The 19,428-nt window shown below is 32.4% G+C and overlaps 1 protein-coding gene across 1 annotated transcript in view; it reads left to right on the forward strand.

The window, feature by feature from the left end:
* Window positions 1-19,428, forward strand: part of EYS (eyes shut homolog) — a 2,088,383-nt gene that overhangs the window by 628,262 nt on the left and 1,440,693 nt on the right. The window lies entirely within an intron of this gene.

The raw sequence follows: 19,428 nt of genomic DNA on the forward strand, positions 1-19,428 counted from the left end.
GATTTAGAATTAAAGGGCCTAAATAGATGACATGAGACATTATGTAATCATAAGAAAAATGTAAGGGAAATATATAATAATAATGAACTTGCATCTTGCAAATAACTACCTGAAAGAAATATTGAAGTTTTAGCAATGCAAAGCTAACTTGATAAGCAATATTTTCATGGAAAATTCTAATATCCCTCTTATAAACTAAATATTCTGGTGAAATGATAAATATAAAAAATATGTTTGATTATTTTATTTATGTTAATATTTATACAGAGATGACATGTGTGTGCATATTTAATCATATATCCCTCAAATGGAGAACATATATTTGGTGTTTGGAGAGTATTTACAAATATTTGTCATGTGCTTGGCTACAAAGTAAATATTTATAGTTTAAAATAATTAGATAAGCTCATGTCACCATCTTTAGTCATATCTAATAAAAGTAGAAATTAATAATCAATTTTTACCACAAATATAAATGCAGTTTAAAAAACCAAAAAACATACTGTTAGGTAATTTTTAGAGCAAAGAAGAAATCCATACAAAAAGTACAAATATATACAAAGCAACAAAAAGTAGAATGCACTATTCCAAAGCTTACAGGACACAATGGCAATGATTCACATGAAATAATGTAGCATTGAATGATGTCACCATTGTAGAACACAGAAAAAAGACACCTGTATACTTACTTTGAAAACGTTTTTGAATCATTCATATTAGGGAATTAATAAAAATTAAACTGATAAATGGAACTCTTCAAATGGTAAAAATAATAAGTATTTTCAGAACCTGTTTCCTTTAGACTTACCCTTGAGACAAATCTCTTGGTTGTCTGATTAAGAAAAAAGGAAGAAAATGTAAAATTTGACAGGTCTAAGAAGATGTAAATAGTCTGATAGAAACAGGACACTGCCTGAAGAAAATTTGATTTCCTAAAAGAAACCAATAGTTTTCTAACAAAATAACCAAATATATGCAAAAAGAAAGCACTGGGATAATAATTAAAGAGATTTCAATTGTAATTACGTAGCAACAATCACTTGAAGAAAGCAAGGATTACTTGAAGAAAATCTATTTAAAGAATTTAGCATCATCCCTGGTGCACAGAAAAATTAGTATTGTTTTTTTTTTAATTTTGAGGAAGAACAGGAAACCACGATGAGAATATTTCCATGATTTATTCATATCCTGTTCTCATTTTTTTCTCATTTTGCCTTTTGAAATGCCCTAAGTATTATCAGGAATTCTTTCTAAGTGTAAGATAATTAGTGTTCAATGGACCATTATTATTTTTGTTTTTGTGATTGTTTATGTCAGTTATTTTCTTACCTAATGAAGTGATTTTGAACTTTAGCCTTGGGGGAAAAATGTTTTCTTACAAATAAGCTAAACATTGCTTAGAGATCATTATCTTTTAAATAAATATCAGAAAGTATTTTTTTCAAATGTTATGTTATATGCTTAACTCAACAAAATAGTGCTACATTTACTTTAAATATACTCTTAAAAATAAGGAAACTGACCATAAAAGTAGTCAAAACTTTCTTCCTATTGATACCTGAAACAAATTCTGAATTCAGAGAAAAGTTGAATTTAAAGTATAATTCTAGGATATAAACATATAGAAATATAAAGAGTAAATGTAAATTAAATTATACTTAATGGAATAGAGTATCCAAAAAGTAAAAATGTTTTTTAAACCTAGTCATATTAGAACTCAGTAATATATTCCTATATGGAATGGATGTATTCCGGTTGTGTTGATTATAAATCATGAATATTCTTCTGAAATACATTATAAAATCAGAGGTCTTTTTTCCTGCAGAGAAAAACTCCTATTATATAAATTTGAAAATTTTGGCAAGAACGAGGAAGCAATGATGAATATCTTAGGATCAAACTGTGTATTACTGAATAAATACCGGTGGTGCAAGATTCCTGGGAGTTGTCAAATTTGTCAGATTTTAATTTCTAGCAGTTTGATGACATTGCCATTATGTATTGATTATGAAATCTCTCTTTAAGCATCATCCAATCCCTGAATTGTCACTTATATTAATTAGGCATTTCTTTCCACCACATTCTTTTTTTTTTCTCTTACATAGTCTGACAGACCTGGACTAAAATACGATAATGCGTCTTTCATTGTAACCATCTATATGTCTTTTAGACACAAATATCTAAAGATACAGGGCTTCAATAAACTTGACTATCTGTCAATTTTAATGTATAACTCCATTAGTAAGTTTACATAAAATGTGAGGGAAAATATCTATATATAATTATTCTCATACAACAGTGGCATAAAGAAAAAATAGCAACTGAATATATGTTGAAAAAATTGCATAGTATTCTTCAATTTTGTGTTTTTTAAATATTAATATTTAAAATAAATTGGAAGTAGTAGTGGACTAGATACTAAGTGAATAAAATCTGTGAACAATTTTCCAATGGGATATTATTTTTGTTTTCTGTGTAATAAAAAAAGGAGGTAGTTATTAAGGTGAAGAATGGTGTGTGTGTGTTTCAAAAGGTGAGTAACTGGACTCTGTGGCTCAGGCCTGTAATCCCAGCACTTTGGGAGGCCAAGATGGGTGGATCACATGAGGTCAGGAGTTTGAGACTAGCCTGGCCAACATGGTGAAACCCTGTCTCTACTAAAAATACAAAAAAACAAGCCAGGTGAGGTGGGGCATGCCTATAATCCCAACTACTTGGGAGGCTGAGGCAGGAGAATCGCTTGAACCTGGGAGGCAGAGGTTGCAGTGAGCTAAGATGGTGCCACTGCACTCCATCCAGCCTGGGTGACAGAGACTCCATCTCAAAAAAAAAAAAAAGTAAGTAAAATAATGGGTAAAATAACTCTGTTCTTCTGTGATTATGAGTAGATACATTGAATTAATCACTTTTTTTAAAATTTTAGTCTAATGTAGAACATATACTGTTCAATTTTAAATCAATGAATTATGATCATGGAGACAGAAAAAAGTAACAGTTTTTTTTTAAAGTTTGCTTTGCACTTTGTATTAAGTTTTTAAGAACAAATACTTCCTGTGAATGCTGTGAAATTATTTGGATCAAGAACCCAGATGTTAGATATTTATAATTGATTACTAGTTTAACCAAATTTGTTTTCTCTCTTTAAATATTTTCCATTCATAGGCAATATAACCATATTCTTCAAGTTTCTAAGTTGAATAAATAGTCTAAAGAAATATTGCTCAGGTGAGCTTACTGAATTCACAATAAGAATACCTTCTAAAATAGCTTATTTCTCCATACTCTTTACTTGAGACTAAGAAATTACATAGCATAGATCACAAAGTGGTGTATCTCAGATCAGAATCTAGAATAGAATTGTAATATATGTGACACAGATATTTAGCCAAGATGTGAAGTTTGAGCTGATATTATAAAAAAGCTGAAATATGTCTCTTCTCTTGAAAATCTGAAGCTCTGAAATGCTCAGGTTATATTCCTCCATGACAAAAATTTAGCAGGCATTGAGAGGAATGTGATTTCCCTTAGATAAGACACAGCTTGCTACTTATTCAGAAGTTATTTGTGTCAACCCATTTCAATAATTTGTATTAACTGGGCAATATGGACATTTTCATTTGTGAACTTCATTTAAACCAATACTGAGGAACTCACTGTTGTACAATAATAGGGAAAAAAAGGAAGAAAATAATTTTCTACTTAATTGTTAGTAGTTGTGAATTACTTTGCTGATCCTTTAATGACTACTTGCTATAGGCAGATTCTGTGCCAGATGATAGCAATAAGAATAAAGATAAATGAGCCATGTTCTCTTGTCTAGAGGAGTAACAGAGACACACATAAAAAGGAAATACTGTGGTAGATGAATCCAGAGGATGCAGTTGCAGCGCAGAGGAAATATATCTAATGGAGATGACAAGTGAGACAATGTGGAGAGAAGCTGTGTCTTGGAGGATAACAAAACCTTAAGTTGAGAAAATGATAGAATCCTTAAATTACATCTTCATTGGACATTTTCATCATTTTACCTTGTTTTAATTCCATGATGCTAAATGTTTTATATACAAATCCCAACGGTGTGTTTTAATTTCTCAAAATAATATTTTTGTTATCTAAATCGAATAATTTTGATTTTTTTTCAACTTGAATATTATTGGTTTTAATAAATCTGTATACTTACAGATATTATCAACTTGAATATTATTGGTTATAATAAATCTATATACTTACAGATATTACAGGAGGTTTTTTCTGGCCTCTTTACATTTTAATGCCCTTTATATCCCATTGATGACCACTGTTTTGAAGTTCTTTTCCACCACAAATTAGATTTGTTTGGTATAGAATTTTACATAAATTCAGTAATATATTATACCCTGTGGTACAAAAAAAATCAGTCTGTATAATGCATTTAAAGAATATCCATGTTGTTTTATGTCTTAATAAGTCATAAATTTTTACTCACACATAGTATTCCATTGCATGAGATATCAGCATATGATTCATTCTCAGGTTTGTGGACACTAGTACTGTTTTGGTCTGTTATTAGCAAGTTTATCATGAGCATATATGTATGAGTCTTTTTCGTAAACATACATTTTTCCCCTCCTGGATAAATATGTAGAAATGGAATTTCTGGACAGGTGTATGTTAAATGTTGGAAGAAGGTGTCACATATATTTCAAAAGTAGTTACATTGATTCTGCTAGTTTCTTTTATCCGAAAATGTCTTTATTTGCTTCATTCATAAAAGATATTTTGGGCAGTTTCAGAACTCAGAATCAATATGCTTCATTTTTAAAGTCTTTTGACACGTAAAATACTCCACTATCTTCTAGACTCCATAGTTTTAGAGGAGAAGTCAGGAAAAATACCATAAAGCTTGGCAGCATTCTGAAATATTCTGTATGTCTCAGGCTTGGCCTCCACTTTGTAGGACCTTCAGCTATGTCTGAGCTCCCTATAACTAATGTCCTTTATTAGTTTTTTTTTTTTAATTTGGAATAACTATAGAGTAACAGGAAGTTGCAAAGATATTACAGAGTGATTCTATGTAGCTCTTAACCAGTTTTCCCCAGTAGTTACATCTGCTATAGTACTATTACAAAATCAAGAAATTAGTATTGGAACTCTGTGTGTGTGTGTGTGTGTGTGTGTTTGTGTGTGTGTGTGTTTTGTATTTCTATTCCATTTATGTTTCCTGTAACCACCACCTGAGTCAAGTACAGAACTACTTCATCACAACAAAGATCTACTGATGTATTTTACCAGTTTGAGTGAAGTGTTGAAACTGTAACTTCTTTTTAAGTCTCTTGATTTCCTCTGATTATAATTGTCTTAACCATTTCCTTTTTGTACACTGGGATTCCCATTAGATAAGTTTAAGCTTTTGCTTCAAACTAAAGAGAAATAAAATGTATTAGATTTGTTTTTAAAACTGTTATTGTGTATATTTGAGGGGTATGATATGTTATAAAATACGTATATACTATAAAATAATTACTATAGTGAACAAATTAACTTACCCATCATCTTAGATGGTAGTAGCAAATATGTACAATGAACAAGGTGAAAGATCTAATATACAACATGAGGACTGTAGTTAATGATAGTGTACTGGAGTTACACATGTTTGCTCTGCATATTGTACTGTCTTTCTTCTTGAGGTTCCAAGGTTCATTCTTTTATCATTTCTTTCTGTTTACCAAACTTCCTCAAAATTTTTTTTAGAGTAGTTCTGCTTATAACAAATTCTCATTGTTTTTCTTTACCTACAAATGTCTTCATTTCTGAAAGATAGGATTGCTAACCATAGAATTTGGGGTAAAGAAAATGTTTCAACACTTGAAAATTTTGTGCCACTTCATTCTTGCCCCCTGAACTTCTGATGAGAAATGTGCTGTCAATTAAATTGTTTTACTCATATAGGTAACATGGTTGTATTAATTCCTTTCTAGATAGGTAGGTAGGTAGATAGATAGATAGATAGATAGATAGATAGATAGATAGACAGAGAGACAGACAGACAGACTGACTTCAGTTTGACTAGATGTGTGTTTGGATTTATTTAGAATTATCCACTTAGGGTACACTCAGATTCATGAATCTGTAGGTGTTAATATCTTTTGCCAAATTTAGAAATTTTCTGCCATTATTTCTTTAAATACTTTTTAAACTTCCCCCTCAAGTTTCTCCTTTCCTCTGGGACTCTGATGACACAAAAGTTACATCTTATAAACTGTTGTTATAGTCCCATAGGTCCCTGAAGTTCAGTTCATGATTTTTTTTTTAAGTTTATTTTCTATTATTCATTTTAACAAATTTTATTTTTCTATTTTCAAGTTCACCAATTCTTTCCTCTGTCTTTTCCATTCTCCTGTGAACTTGAAAATAGAAAAATAAATTTTACTTACATTTTTATTTCTAAAATTGCATTTCATTTCTCTTAATATCATATTTCTTTGCTGAGACTTTCTAATTTTTTATTTTTTCAAACACATTTATAATTGCTCATTGAAGGATCTTTATAATGACAGCTTTAAAATTCTTTTCAGATCATTACAAAATCTGTCACATTTTGGTATTGTCATTTATTAATTGCCTTTGTGGTGATATTTACTTGGAAAACATAAGTTTTCTATCCTGGACATTTTAGATATAGTATTAGGAGATTCTGGATATTTTTAAAAATCATCTTTTTAGCTGGCATCCTCTGACACTGCTGGTGGGGGAAGTGAGTCCTGAGTCAGTAGCTGCAGGTAGGGGTCAAGGTCCAGATTCCCCAAATGGCATCTTTTGACATACTTTGTCACTTCTGTTTTAAGTTATTTGAGAAATCTCCGGAATGCTTTCCACAATGGCCAAACTAGTTTACATTCCCACTAGCAGTGAAAGTGGGATATTGGGCTCTTCACTGGGCCTCTGCTGACACCTCTTTGGCTAAGAATGGGAAGAGTGCATCATTTCCATTGGGCATGGGTAGAAGTCTAGTTTCCCACTCAACATTTGATGATGAGGGTGGGAGTGGGTCTGTATTTGTTTAAATGTTTATTTTAGGTTCAAGAGTACATGGGCAGGTTTGTTACAGAAATAAATTGCATGCTGTGGAGGTTTGGTATACAAATTATTTTTTCACCCAGGTAATAAGCATACTACCCAATGAGTAGGTTTTTGATTGTTACCCTCCTCCCTCCCTTCACTCTCAAATAGGCTCCTGGTGTCTGTTGTTCCCTTCTTTGTGTCTACATGTACTCACTGTTTAGATTCCACTTACAAGCAATAACAGATGGTATTTGGCTTTCTGTTCCTGTGTTAGTTTGCTTAGGATAATGGCTTCCAGTTCCATCCATGTTGTTTCAAAGGACGTGATCTCTTCCTTTTTTATGGCTGCGTAGTGTTCCATAGTGCATTTGTACCACATTTTCTTTATCTAGTCTACCATTGATGGGCATCTAGGTTGATTCCTTGCCTTTACTATTGTGAATAGTGCTGTGATGAACATATGTGTGCATGAGTCTTTATGGTAAAATAATTTATATTCTGTTTGGGTATATACTGAGTAATGGGATTTCTGGGTTAAATGGTAATTCTATTTTAAGTTCTTTGAGAAATCTCCAGAATGCTTTCCACAGTGGCTGAACTAGTTTGCATTCCCACTAGCAGTGCATAAGCGTTCGCTTTTCTCCACAACTTCGGCAGTCTGTTATTTTTTGACTTTTTAATAGCTATTCTGACTGGTGTGAAAAGGTATCTCATTGTGGTTTTGATTTGCACTTCTCTAATGATTAGTGATGTTGAACATTTGTCATATGCTTTTTGGCCTCATGAATGTAATTTTTCATGATATTTGTCTAGAGCAGGTCAGTTATTTTAACATTTTCTGTCTTGCTACATTGCTCTTGTTTGGTTAGAGAAGGCACTTGGGGTTGTTATTTTTATCTGAACTCTTGTTGGTAGTTCAAGGTATTTTTCTAAGCACTTATGATCTGGGATATATAAAGTATAAAGAAAACCCAGTGTGCTCACCAGTATATTATTTCTCGGATCCTAGGATTACTAGCTAGTCTTGCTTCTTCCCTCCAACTTTCAGTTTTCTGTTTGTTTTACAAATAATGTCCAGGATTGTTAGCCATTATTAGCAGAAATAATAGGAAGAAATGCATTTTTACATTTCAGTGTGGAACCAAATATACCCTCTTAATATATTTTAATAATTCTTATTTTTACTACTGTGTTCCAAATATTGCTGATAGTAGGTTGCACGATACATTTTAAAGTAATACTGGGCTTCCAAAAAAAAGTAAGAAGCAGACATGTGAAGATTGTGATACTCATTTTATAGTTACATTCTATATTATCATTTAACTGTTGCTAGTTTGAAGTTATATCTTAATAGTTTAATTTTCATTTGTGTGATTACTAATGATATTAACTATTTTCCCTACTTTAAGTAATTAATTTTTTCCTCAATAGGACTCAAATCCTCTCATTGAAAAAGTCTCTTCCATTGAAATCTTCCATCGATATCAGTACTGTCCTAGGCCTCAGGTGATATTTAAAAAACGTCCTTCTCAGTCTTTTTCAGTGGTTCATCTTTTTGTACAAAACATTACATTTAAAGTTTTTGTTTTTTTATTTATGCATTATAATCTCTAGCAATCTCTTTTCTGCCCAAGGTGTGATATTACCACCAATATGTAATAAACACAAAATTTTATCTCACTGAAGCCCATACCTTAGTATGTAAATGTTTACTTATGTTTTCCAGGTAAATATCTTAGATATAATTGAGATTCAGCATATTCATAACCAAACATATGGTTTAGTTTTGTAAACTTGTTCCTCTTAAATATCTCTTGTATTCCTTCTTCTCTTTCAATACACAAATGCCACCCATTCCAGTACTAATCCTATATATTTTAACCTCTTAAATATTTATTGATTCTACCTACTTCTCTGCTTTTCTTTCCGTCTCCTTATATCCAGCTGCCATTTTCACTCACATGAGCTAATTTAGTAGCTATCTGCTTTCCCCAGACCTCTCTTTTCCTCAGATACTTCTTTTTGTACACTGAAGTCAAAATTTTCCAAAATACAAATCTGATCTTCTCCCTGATTCTGCATTCCATCTCTGGCTTAAAAGTCTCCAGTGCTTTTCTATTGCCTTAATATCAAGTGGTCAGTCTTTATCATGGCCCACAGTCTGGGTACAGTCTTACTTCTCAACCTGACCTCAGATGGTCTCAGTTCTTCATGATGCCAAACTCCTGAGCGCCTTTTAACATTTGGCCGTTTCTGATTGGAATGGTCTCTCTGCACTGCTTATTCTCTGATCCTGCTAATTGCTTTATAATGCTGTTTCATAACTAAAGCTTTACTTCTTCATAGAAACTAGAGTGTATTTCTCTATTATGGGGTTTCCTGGAACCATATATCTATCCTTTTTTATTGTTGTCAGTTTTATTTATTTATACATTGGGGTGATTATTTGCTGGATGCTTACTTTCTTATCTGGACTCTTCTATAAGGTTAGAGGTCAGAACACATTTGATTGCGTTCATCTGTGTATCTCGAATATCTACACAATGTGTTGCATACATTTAGTACTCAATATAAAAGTTTGTTGAATTAAAAAAGAAATAAATCGGCTGGGTGCAGTGGCTCACACCTGTAATCTCAGCACTTTGGAAGGCCGAGGTGGGCAGATTGCTTGAGCACAGGATTTTGAGACCAGCCTGGCTAACATGACAAAACCTCATCTCTACAAAAAATACAAAAATTAGCCGGCTGTGATGGTGGGCACATGTGGTCCTACTTACTTAAGATACTGAGGTGGGAGGATCTCCTGAGCACCAGAGGCAGAGGTTGCAGTAAGCTGAAATCACGCCACTGCACTCCAGCCTGGTTGATCGTGTGAGATCCTGTCTCAAAAAAGAAAGAAAACTTATAATTGTGTGATTTTTTTTTTGTCTAGTAACATACTGTTTTGATAATATATGTATGAGTGCATAGGATATTTAATCTTCATTATTTGTGTTAGAAATTTAGTTTGTAATTTGTTTTTGTTATGTTAGTAAATAGTCCATTGCCTAAGGTCTGACATATGTATTATAAATATTATTACATGTTGAAATATCACAGATATGAAGTGTTTTCAGGGTAGACCTTGATAGTTTTCTCGAAGTAGCTCAGATATTCCTATTAGAAATAATTCTAACTATAAAAAAGTGATTGTCATATGATTTGTCCTATAATGAACTTGGAAATTTTAAAATATAACTTACTTATTCCTGCTTGAAAATTTGTTATTTTCAAGAAAGTTTATTCAAATTTAATCATATTTTACTATTAATTTATATTGCCTAATACTTTTATATGTATCCAATTTACACATATCCCTCTATGGCTTACTTATTTTATTCATGAAAAATATGCTACGGATCAAATTTTTGTGGTAACATAGGTACAAACTCTTCAATGTACTGTATGGAATACATTTGACTTATAATTCAAGCAGAAGGCCACATTGACAGGAATTTTTTTATTTTTCTTTATTATTTAATTCTTATATTAATGAATGAATCATTTAGAATCATATATACATATTTGTTTCTGCCATGAAAGTTAATGTTTCCATTAAATTTACATGTAAAAGATTCAAAAATGGATTTGCCATATACCATGTTTTACAGAATTTTTAAAAGAAGTTCATGAAGCTTCTCTTGGCCCACAATTTCCAAATAATTAAATCCAATTTTAGAGTAACTGAGAAATACAGGACAATTTGCATTTATAAAGCTGCATTCCAGTAAGCATCACACAGAGCTATGTATAATCATATAAAATCACAATGAATGGTCACTACTAAAATTCCAGATTAAACATATCAAACGAAATCACAAATAACAGTTAGTGCCAAAATACCAAATTGGACAGATGGAATCTGATTTTAGATTTTAAAAAAATGAATGAGATTCACTATTTCACTGTTAACTGAAGTGATATTTAACAGACTTGGAAGTGTTTAGCAGAAAACTTTCATGCTAAACCATCTATAAGTAATTTTTTAATCTATATTTATATCTATTTTAAATCCACTGAAACTATATTCTTTATAAACTATAAACTTGAAATGTAGTCAAGTCCTATATTCATAATCATCCATCAGGAATAATACAACATTTAAACTACAGGTCTTCTATCTCAATTACAAAGAAGCTTTGTATATTAAATAAGAGGTACAATGAAAAAAATAATTCAGTGACATTAATTTTTTTTTTCAATAAAAAGTAACACAACTTCATAAAATGAATTTGTCTTTGGAAAAGTTAACTTTTTGGTTGAGGATAACGTAGGGAATGTAACTGACTAAATGTTCTAAGAATTAAAAAGATGATGTGATTTATTTTACTCTTCCAACCGTTGCAAACAAAATAACCTAAAGCATCTCACCCATAGTTGAAATAGATTTTCTCTATTATTTCCCTAGGAATCAAATCAATTTTCCAAAATAAGACATCAGTAGACATTATGAGTCTAAATTACTGAAGTGTGTCATCACTCACCATTCAACTTCTATAGCCACTGCAAGAGTTCCAACCTAAATCATCTCTAATCTGAAAAAATATACATATCAGTTTCCAAACTTACAAATCTCCTGTCACTCACTCATATGATCACAGACTTTCTCAACAACTTCTCATTTTTTCTAGGCCTGGACAATTGCAAGAGTATTCCGAGATCTTGTCCATTATTCTTTTATAACCCCTGACCCAAAATATTTCGATATGTATGGGATACTCTGGCCCCACAATGTAATTTGCCATTCCTAAAATGTATCTCAATTTTAATGATAAATTGATCTTTCCCTCTCTTTTTATTTAGATGCAGGGGCACACATACAGGTTTGTTATATAGGTAAACTCATGTCATAGAGGTTTGTTTTACAGATTGTCACCCAGGTACTGAGCCTAGTACCCAATAGTCACTTTTTCTGATCCTCTCCCCATCCCACACCCCGCCCTCAAGGAGGCTTTAGTGTCTGTTGTTTCTGTCTTCCTCTTTGTGGCCATGAGTTCTCATCATTTAGCTTACCCTTATAAGTGAGAACATGTGGTATTTGGTTTTCTGTTCCTGCACTAGTTTGCTAAGGATGATGGCCTCCAGCTGCATCCATGTCCCTGCAAAGGACATGATCTCATTCTTTTTTAATGGCTGTCTGGTATTTTATGGTATATATTTACCACATTTTCTTTACCCAATCTGTCATTAATGGGCATGTAGGTTGATTCTATCTCCTTGCTATTATGAATAGAGCTGCAATTAATATTTGCATGCATGTGTCTTTATGGTAGTATGATTTATGTTCCTTTGAAATTGCTAGGTCAAATGATAATTCTGTTTCTAGCTGCTTGAGAAATCACCACACTGCTTTCCACAATGATTAAACTAATTTACACTTCCACCAACATTGTATAAGTATTTCCTTTTCTCCACAATTTTTGCCAACACCTGTTGCTTTTTGACTTTTTAATAATAGCCATCCTAACTGGTGCAATATGGTATCTCATTGTGGTTTTGATTTGCATTTCTCTAATGGTCAGTTATATTAAGATTTTTTATATGCTTGTTGGCTGCATGTATGCCTCCTTTTGAAAAGTGTGTTCAAACTTTTCCAGCCCTTTTAGTGTTTTTTTCTTGTAAATTTGTTTAAGTTCCTTATAGATGCTAGATATTAGACCTTTGTCATTTGCAGTTTGCAAATATTTTCTCCCATTCTGTAGGTTGTCTGTTTACCCTGTTGATAGTTTCTTTTGCTGTGCAAAAGCTCTTATGTTTAATTACATCCCATTTGTCTCTTTTTGCTTTTGTTGCAATTGCTTTTGGGTCTTCATTGTGAAAGGTTTGCCTGTTTCTGTGTTCAGAATGTTATTGCCTATGTTGTCTTCCAGGGCTTTTAGTTTTAGGTTTTACATTTAAGTCTTTAATCCATCGTGTTTTGATTTTTGTATGTGGTATAAGAAAGGAGTCCAGTTTCAATCTTTTGCATATAACTAGCCAGTTATCCCAGCACAATTATTGAATAGGGAGTCCTTTTCACACTGCTTGTCAGCTTTGTAGAACATCAGGTGGTTGTAGGTGTTCAGCCTTATTTCTGATGAGCTCCCTACTCGTTTCCATTGGCCTATGTGTTTCTGTACTAGTACCATAATGTTTTGTTTACTGTTGCCCTGTAGTATAGTTTGAAACTGGGTAACATGATACCTCCAGCTTTGTTTTTTTGTTGTTGTTTGCTTGTTTGGTGTTTTTTGTTGTTGTTGTTGTTTGCTTTTTTTGTTTTTGTTTTTGCTTAAGATTGCCTTGGTTATGTGGGCACTTTTTTTGTTGTTTCATATGAATTGTAAACTAGTTTTCTTCTAGTTCTGTGAAGAATGTCATTGGTAGTTTTATACAAATAGCATTGAATCTGTAAATTGCTTGAAGCAGGATGGCCATTTTAATGATATTGGTTCTTCCTACCAGTAAGAATGAAATGTTTTCCCATTTGTTTCATCTCTGATTTATTTAAGCAGTGTTTTGTAATTCTCATTATAGACATCTTTCACTTCCCTGATTAGCTATATTCCTAGGTATTTTATTCTTTTTGTTGCAAGTGTAAATGAGATTGCATTCATGATTTGGCTCTCAGCTTGGCTGTTCTTGGTTTGTAAGAATGCTAGTGATTTTTGTACATTGGTTTTTTTATCCTAAAACTTTGCTGAGGTTGTTTATTAGCTGATGGAGCTTTTGGGCTGAGACTATGGGGTTATCTAGATATAGAATTATGTTGACTGCTAACAATGATAGTTTGAATTTCATTCTTTCTATTTGAATGCCTTTATTTATTTCTCTTGTCTGATTAACCTAGCTAGGACTTCCAATACTATGTTTTTAATAGAAGCGGTAAGAGATGGCATCCTTGTCTTGTGCCAGTTTTCAAGGGGAATGCTTACAGCCTTTGTCCATTTAGTATGATGCTGGCTGTGGGTTTGTCATAGATGACTCATTATTTTGAGGTATGTTCCTTCAATACCTAGTTTGTTGAGAGTTTTTAACATGAAGAGATTTTGAATTTTATTGAAAGCTTTTTATGCATCTATTGAGATAATCACATGGGGTTTGCTTTTATTTTTGTGTATATGATTAATCACATTTATTGATTTACATATGTTGAACCAACTTTGCATCCCAGAGATGAAGCCTACTTGATTATGGTGGATTATCTTTTTGATATGCTGCTGGATTTGATTTGCAAGTATTTTGTTGAGGGGTTTTGCATCAATGTTCATCAAGGATATTGTCCTAAGGTGTTCTTTGTTGTTGTGCCTCTGCCAGGTTTTGGTATCTGAATGATGCTGGCCTCATAGAATGAGTTAGGAAGGAGTCCCTCCTCCTCAATATTTTGAATAGTTTCAGTAAGAATCAGCTCTTGCTTATACATATGGTAGAATTTGGCTGTAAATCCATCTGGCACTGGAATTTTTTTGGTTGATAGGGTACTTATTACTGATTCAATTTCAGAGCTCGTTATTGGTCTGTTCAGGGAATCAACTCCTTCCTACTTCAGTCTTGGGGTAGTGTGTGTGTCCAGGAATTTATCCATCTCTTCTAAGTTTTCCAGTTTGTGTGCATAGAGGTGTCCATCGTAGTTTCTGATGGTTATTTTTATTTCTGTGGGGTCAGTGGTAACATCTCCTTTGTCATTTTTAAGTGTGTTTATTTGGAACTTTTCTTCTTTATTAGTCTACTAGCAGCCTCTCTATCATATTAATTTTTTCAAAAAACCAACTCCTGGACTTCTTGATCATCTGAATGTTGTTTTATGACTCCATTTCCTTCAGTTCAGTTCTGATTTTGGTTATTTCTTGTATTTTGCTAGCTTTGGGGTTGGTTTGCTCTTGATTCTCTAATTCTTTCAGTTGTGATGTTAGGTAGTTACTTTGAGATCTAACATTTTGATGTTGGCACTTAGTGCTATAAATTTCCCTCACTACCTCTTAGCTATGTAACAGAGATTCTGATATGTTGTATCTTTGTTCTCATTAGTTTCAAAGAACTTCTTGAATTCTGCCTTCATTATTTACTCAAAACTCATTCAGGAGCATATTGTTTAATTTTCATGTAATTGCACAGTTTTGAGTGATTTTTTTAAAATCTCGACTTTCATTTTTTATTGTGCTGTGGTCTGAGATTGTCTTTGGTATGATTTCAGTTCTTTTGCATTTGCTGATGATTGTTTTATATCTGATTATGTGTTTAATTTTAGAGTATGTGCCATGTGGCAATAAGAAGAATGTGTATTCTGTCGTTTCTGGCTTCCCCCCTTACTTACTTTATAGTTTTATTGACTTATCTAAGCTCAAGGGAAATTACTACTTCATTCTCAAATAAAACTTACTTCTCATCACACACACAAAAAGGTAACTAAGAGAGGTGATTAATATGTTAATTAGCTTAATGATATTAATCATTTACTGGGTATATATATATGCCAAAACATGTTGTACTCCAAATTCATATTTTTTATAAAGTTTATATGTATATATAATTTATAAAAACTTAAGAAATAAATTTCTCTTTCATCATTTATGTCCCAAATAGTTTATTTCTGTCAATGTATTTTTTCTTTCTCATTGAGTTAGTTAATTTCATTTTTAGCACTTACAATAAACAATTTTTTAAGCATATTTTAAAACTATTTTTTAAAACAACTTATTAATTTTTTTTGAGTCTTTATGGGCATGTATTTTTTTTTCTTTTGTTTTTTAACTTTAGTTCCAGGGTACATGTGCCATTTGTTCCATAGGTAAGCTTGTGTCACAGGGGTTTGTTGTACAGACTATTTCATCACCTAGGTATCAAGCTTAGTACCAAATAGTCATTTTCCTGATCCTCTCACTCCTCCTACCCTCTATCCTCTGATAGACCCCCAGTGTGTTGATCCCCTCTATAAGTCTGTCTGTTCTCATTATTTAGCTCCCACTTATAAGTGACAATATTCAGTATTTGGTTTTCTGTTCCTGTGTTACTTTGCTAAGGATAATGGCCTCCAGTGCCATCCAAGTCCCTACAAAGGACATGATCTTTTCTATGACTGCACAGTATTCCCTGTTGTGATTTCTTAATTGTAGTCAATTGTCTTACAACTTCAACAACTATTTTCCCATTGTTATTAAATATTTCAAATATGTATGGGAAGGGCAAGCTAATATTTATTCCTAATTTCGTTTCATGAATGTAACTTTTTTAAAACTTTTAGAATCAGAGAGTACATGTGCAGATTTATTACGTAAGTATATTGCATAATGCTGAGGTTTGGAGTTTGAATGAATCTGTCAGCAAGGTACTGAGCATAGTACTCAAGAGGTAGTTTTTCAGCCCTTGCCCTCCTCCCTTTCCCTCCTCTACTAGGCTCCAGTGTCTATTTTTCCTATTTTTATCTCTATGTATACTTAATATTTAACTCCCACTTATAAGTGAGAACATGTGGCATTTGGTTTTCTGTTTCTTCATTACTTCACTTAGTATAATGGCTTCCAGCTACATCCATGTTGCTGCAAATGAGATGATTTTTTTCTTTTTATGGCTATATAAGATTCTATAATGTATATGTACCACATTTTCTTTATCCAATCCACTGTTGATAAACCCTGGGTTAATTTCATGGCTTTAATATTGTGAATAACACTACAAAGAACATACAGGTTCATGTGCAGGTTTCTTTCTAGGATATTTATAGTTTGAGGTCTTACATTTAAGTCTTTATTTAATCCATCTTGAATTGATATTTGTGTATGGTGACAGGTAGGGGGTCCAACTTCACTCTTCTGCATATGGATAGCCAGTTATCTCAGCACCCACCATTTATTGAATAGGGAGTCTTCTCCTCATTGATTATTTTTGTGAAACTTGTCAGAGATGAAATGGTTGTAGCTGTGTGACTTAATCTGGTCTCTTTATTCTGTTCCATTGGTCTATGTGTCTATTGTTGTGCCAGTTCCATGCTGTTTTGATTACTGCAGCCTTGTAGCATAGTCTGACGTTGGGTAATGTGAAATTTCCAGCATTGTTCTTTTTGCTTAGGATTGCTTGGGCCATTCAGGCTCTTCTTTTGTTCCATATGAATTTTAGAATAGTTCCTTCTAATTCTGTGAAAAATAAAGTTGTTCGTATGGTAGAAATAATGCTGAATCTGTACATTGCTTTGGGCAGTTCAGCCATCTTAGTAATATTGATTCTTTTGATCCATGACCATGGGATGTTTTTCCATTTATTTGTGTAATCTCTCAGGAGTATTTTGTAATTCTCCTTGAAGATCTCTTTCTCCTGCTTGGTTAGCTGTATTCCTGCTTATTTTATTCTTTTTAGCTAATGTAAATAGAATTGCATTCTTAATTTGACTCAGCTTAAACTTTATTTGTGTATGGAAATGCTACTGATTTTTGTACACTGATTTTGTGCTGTGAAACTTTACTGAAGTTGTTTATCAGTTCTAGGAGCTTTTTGGCAGAGTCTTGAGTGTTATCTAGGTATAAAATCATATTGTCATTGAAGAAAGATAGTTTGAGTTCTTTTCTTATTTGATGCCTTTTATTGACTTCACTTGCCTGATTGTTCTAGCTAGGACTTTCAATACACTGTTGAATAGGAGTAGTGACAATGGGTATCCTTGGTTTTGCTTCTCAGTCTCTCCCTTCTCCTTTCTGGTAATATTTATTTTAGATTACTCTGCAAATATAATTTTGACTATTTTTCTTTTTCCTACGTTGATCAGATATGGTAAAGGTTAAGCTGCTGTAAAAATTAGACCCAAAAATGTAATGATTTGGGTAAGATAAATATTTATTCATCTCTTAATAGTTTGACCATGGGAAGTTCTTACTGGAAGGCCAGATTTACTTACCAAAAAGTCATTCAGAAAGACAATTGCTTCCATTTTGGGATCTTTCATCATGTAAGTTATTATTATTATTTGATTGATTAAAACTAGATGTCTGATATGTCTGTGTTTTTGCTTATAGGAAGATAAAATAGAGAAAGTACTGCACAAGCAATTTTTTTTAACCAGTGAGAGGAAAGTTGCACACACATGTTTTTCTGTACATATTTAATATATGAGGTCTTAGCCCATCACCCTGGCTCTTCATTTGGGAGATGATATGCCTAAGAAAATGAAGAAATGGATACTGAAGGGACCACTGTTATTCTCTCACACACCTCATTAAAAGTCTGAGTAAACATGTGTTCAATGCCTGCCTGAAAAATGTTTCATTGTATATATTTACAGATGATACAATTCAGCCTTATTATTAGATATATAGGCTTCCTGTTTCAGGACAATAACACAGCTACAGTAAATTGTTTTGCCATTAATATATTTCTGTTCTTTTTGTTAATTCATCAGCATAATTTTTCTCAAGGTGAAACTATTATATTAAAATATTCAAACACTATTGGATTCTCTACACATTGTAACTTTTCAGTCTAAGAAAGTCATGTTAGTTTATATCTAATGTGTATTCATGTTTCTACAAAAATGTCACATAGTTAGACTGCACTTATGTTATTAGTTAAAACACAACTTCTTTCAGTATATAGTTGGGAGAGAATTCTCCATCAGTCTCAGGTTTCTGAATATCTTATGAGCAGAAACACTTAACTTCTTTTCCTGACTACATTATCAAGGATGCTTGTATAGTAAACAGCCTTGGAAAACAGAAATACTGTCCCACAAGAGCACAGGTTAAGTTTGCCTATAGCCTTAAAGTACAGGGATGGTTTGTCCTTTCAGAGCAAGAGAGCAAAGGACAGACATGTATACCGTGCAATATAGTAAAGAGAATGTGTCTCTCAAAGTCAAATGGCAGACAGTTTTAATGCTCATTATAGATAATTTTATTCTCTATTCTCAGAGTTCCTCTGTTATACTACAATTACTAATTGTTCTTATTTTATAAGAAATGTACATAATTTCATTTTCTAAATTTTGCTTCTTTGAACATCTAATTTTCTCTAGCTGCTCCTTGCCCTTTCTATAGGATGTTGTGAACATATAAAATGCATTATTTCTTTATGTAATACAGTTACAATATGATTATACATGTCAATACAAAAATAGGTATGCAGAGAATATACATTTATAAAACATAATATTTTTGAATTCTGAATGAAGAATATATTCTCATTGGTTTTCTAAGGTCATTTGCTGAACTAGACCATCTATTTATTTTTGTATGACTCTCTGGCCCTCACTGCATAAGAGTAGAGTAAACAATGTGTTGATAAAAGTTTTACCTTGCTAATTCTGAGGGATTTAAAAACGTGGTGCCTAATTTATAAATAATTATACAAGACATGCTATTAATCATGCTGTTATATAATTACCACCAC

Source organism: Symphalangus syndactylus, chromosome 2 (genome assembly GCF_028878055.3).
Source record: "Symphalangus syndactylus isolate Jambi chromosome 2, NHGRI_mSymSyn1-v2.1_pri, whole genome shotgun sequence".
In the NCBI taxonomy this organism is placed as follows: Eukaryota; Metazoa; Chordata; class Mammalia; order Primates; family Hylobatidae; genus Symphalangus; species Symphalangus syndactylus.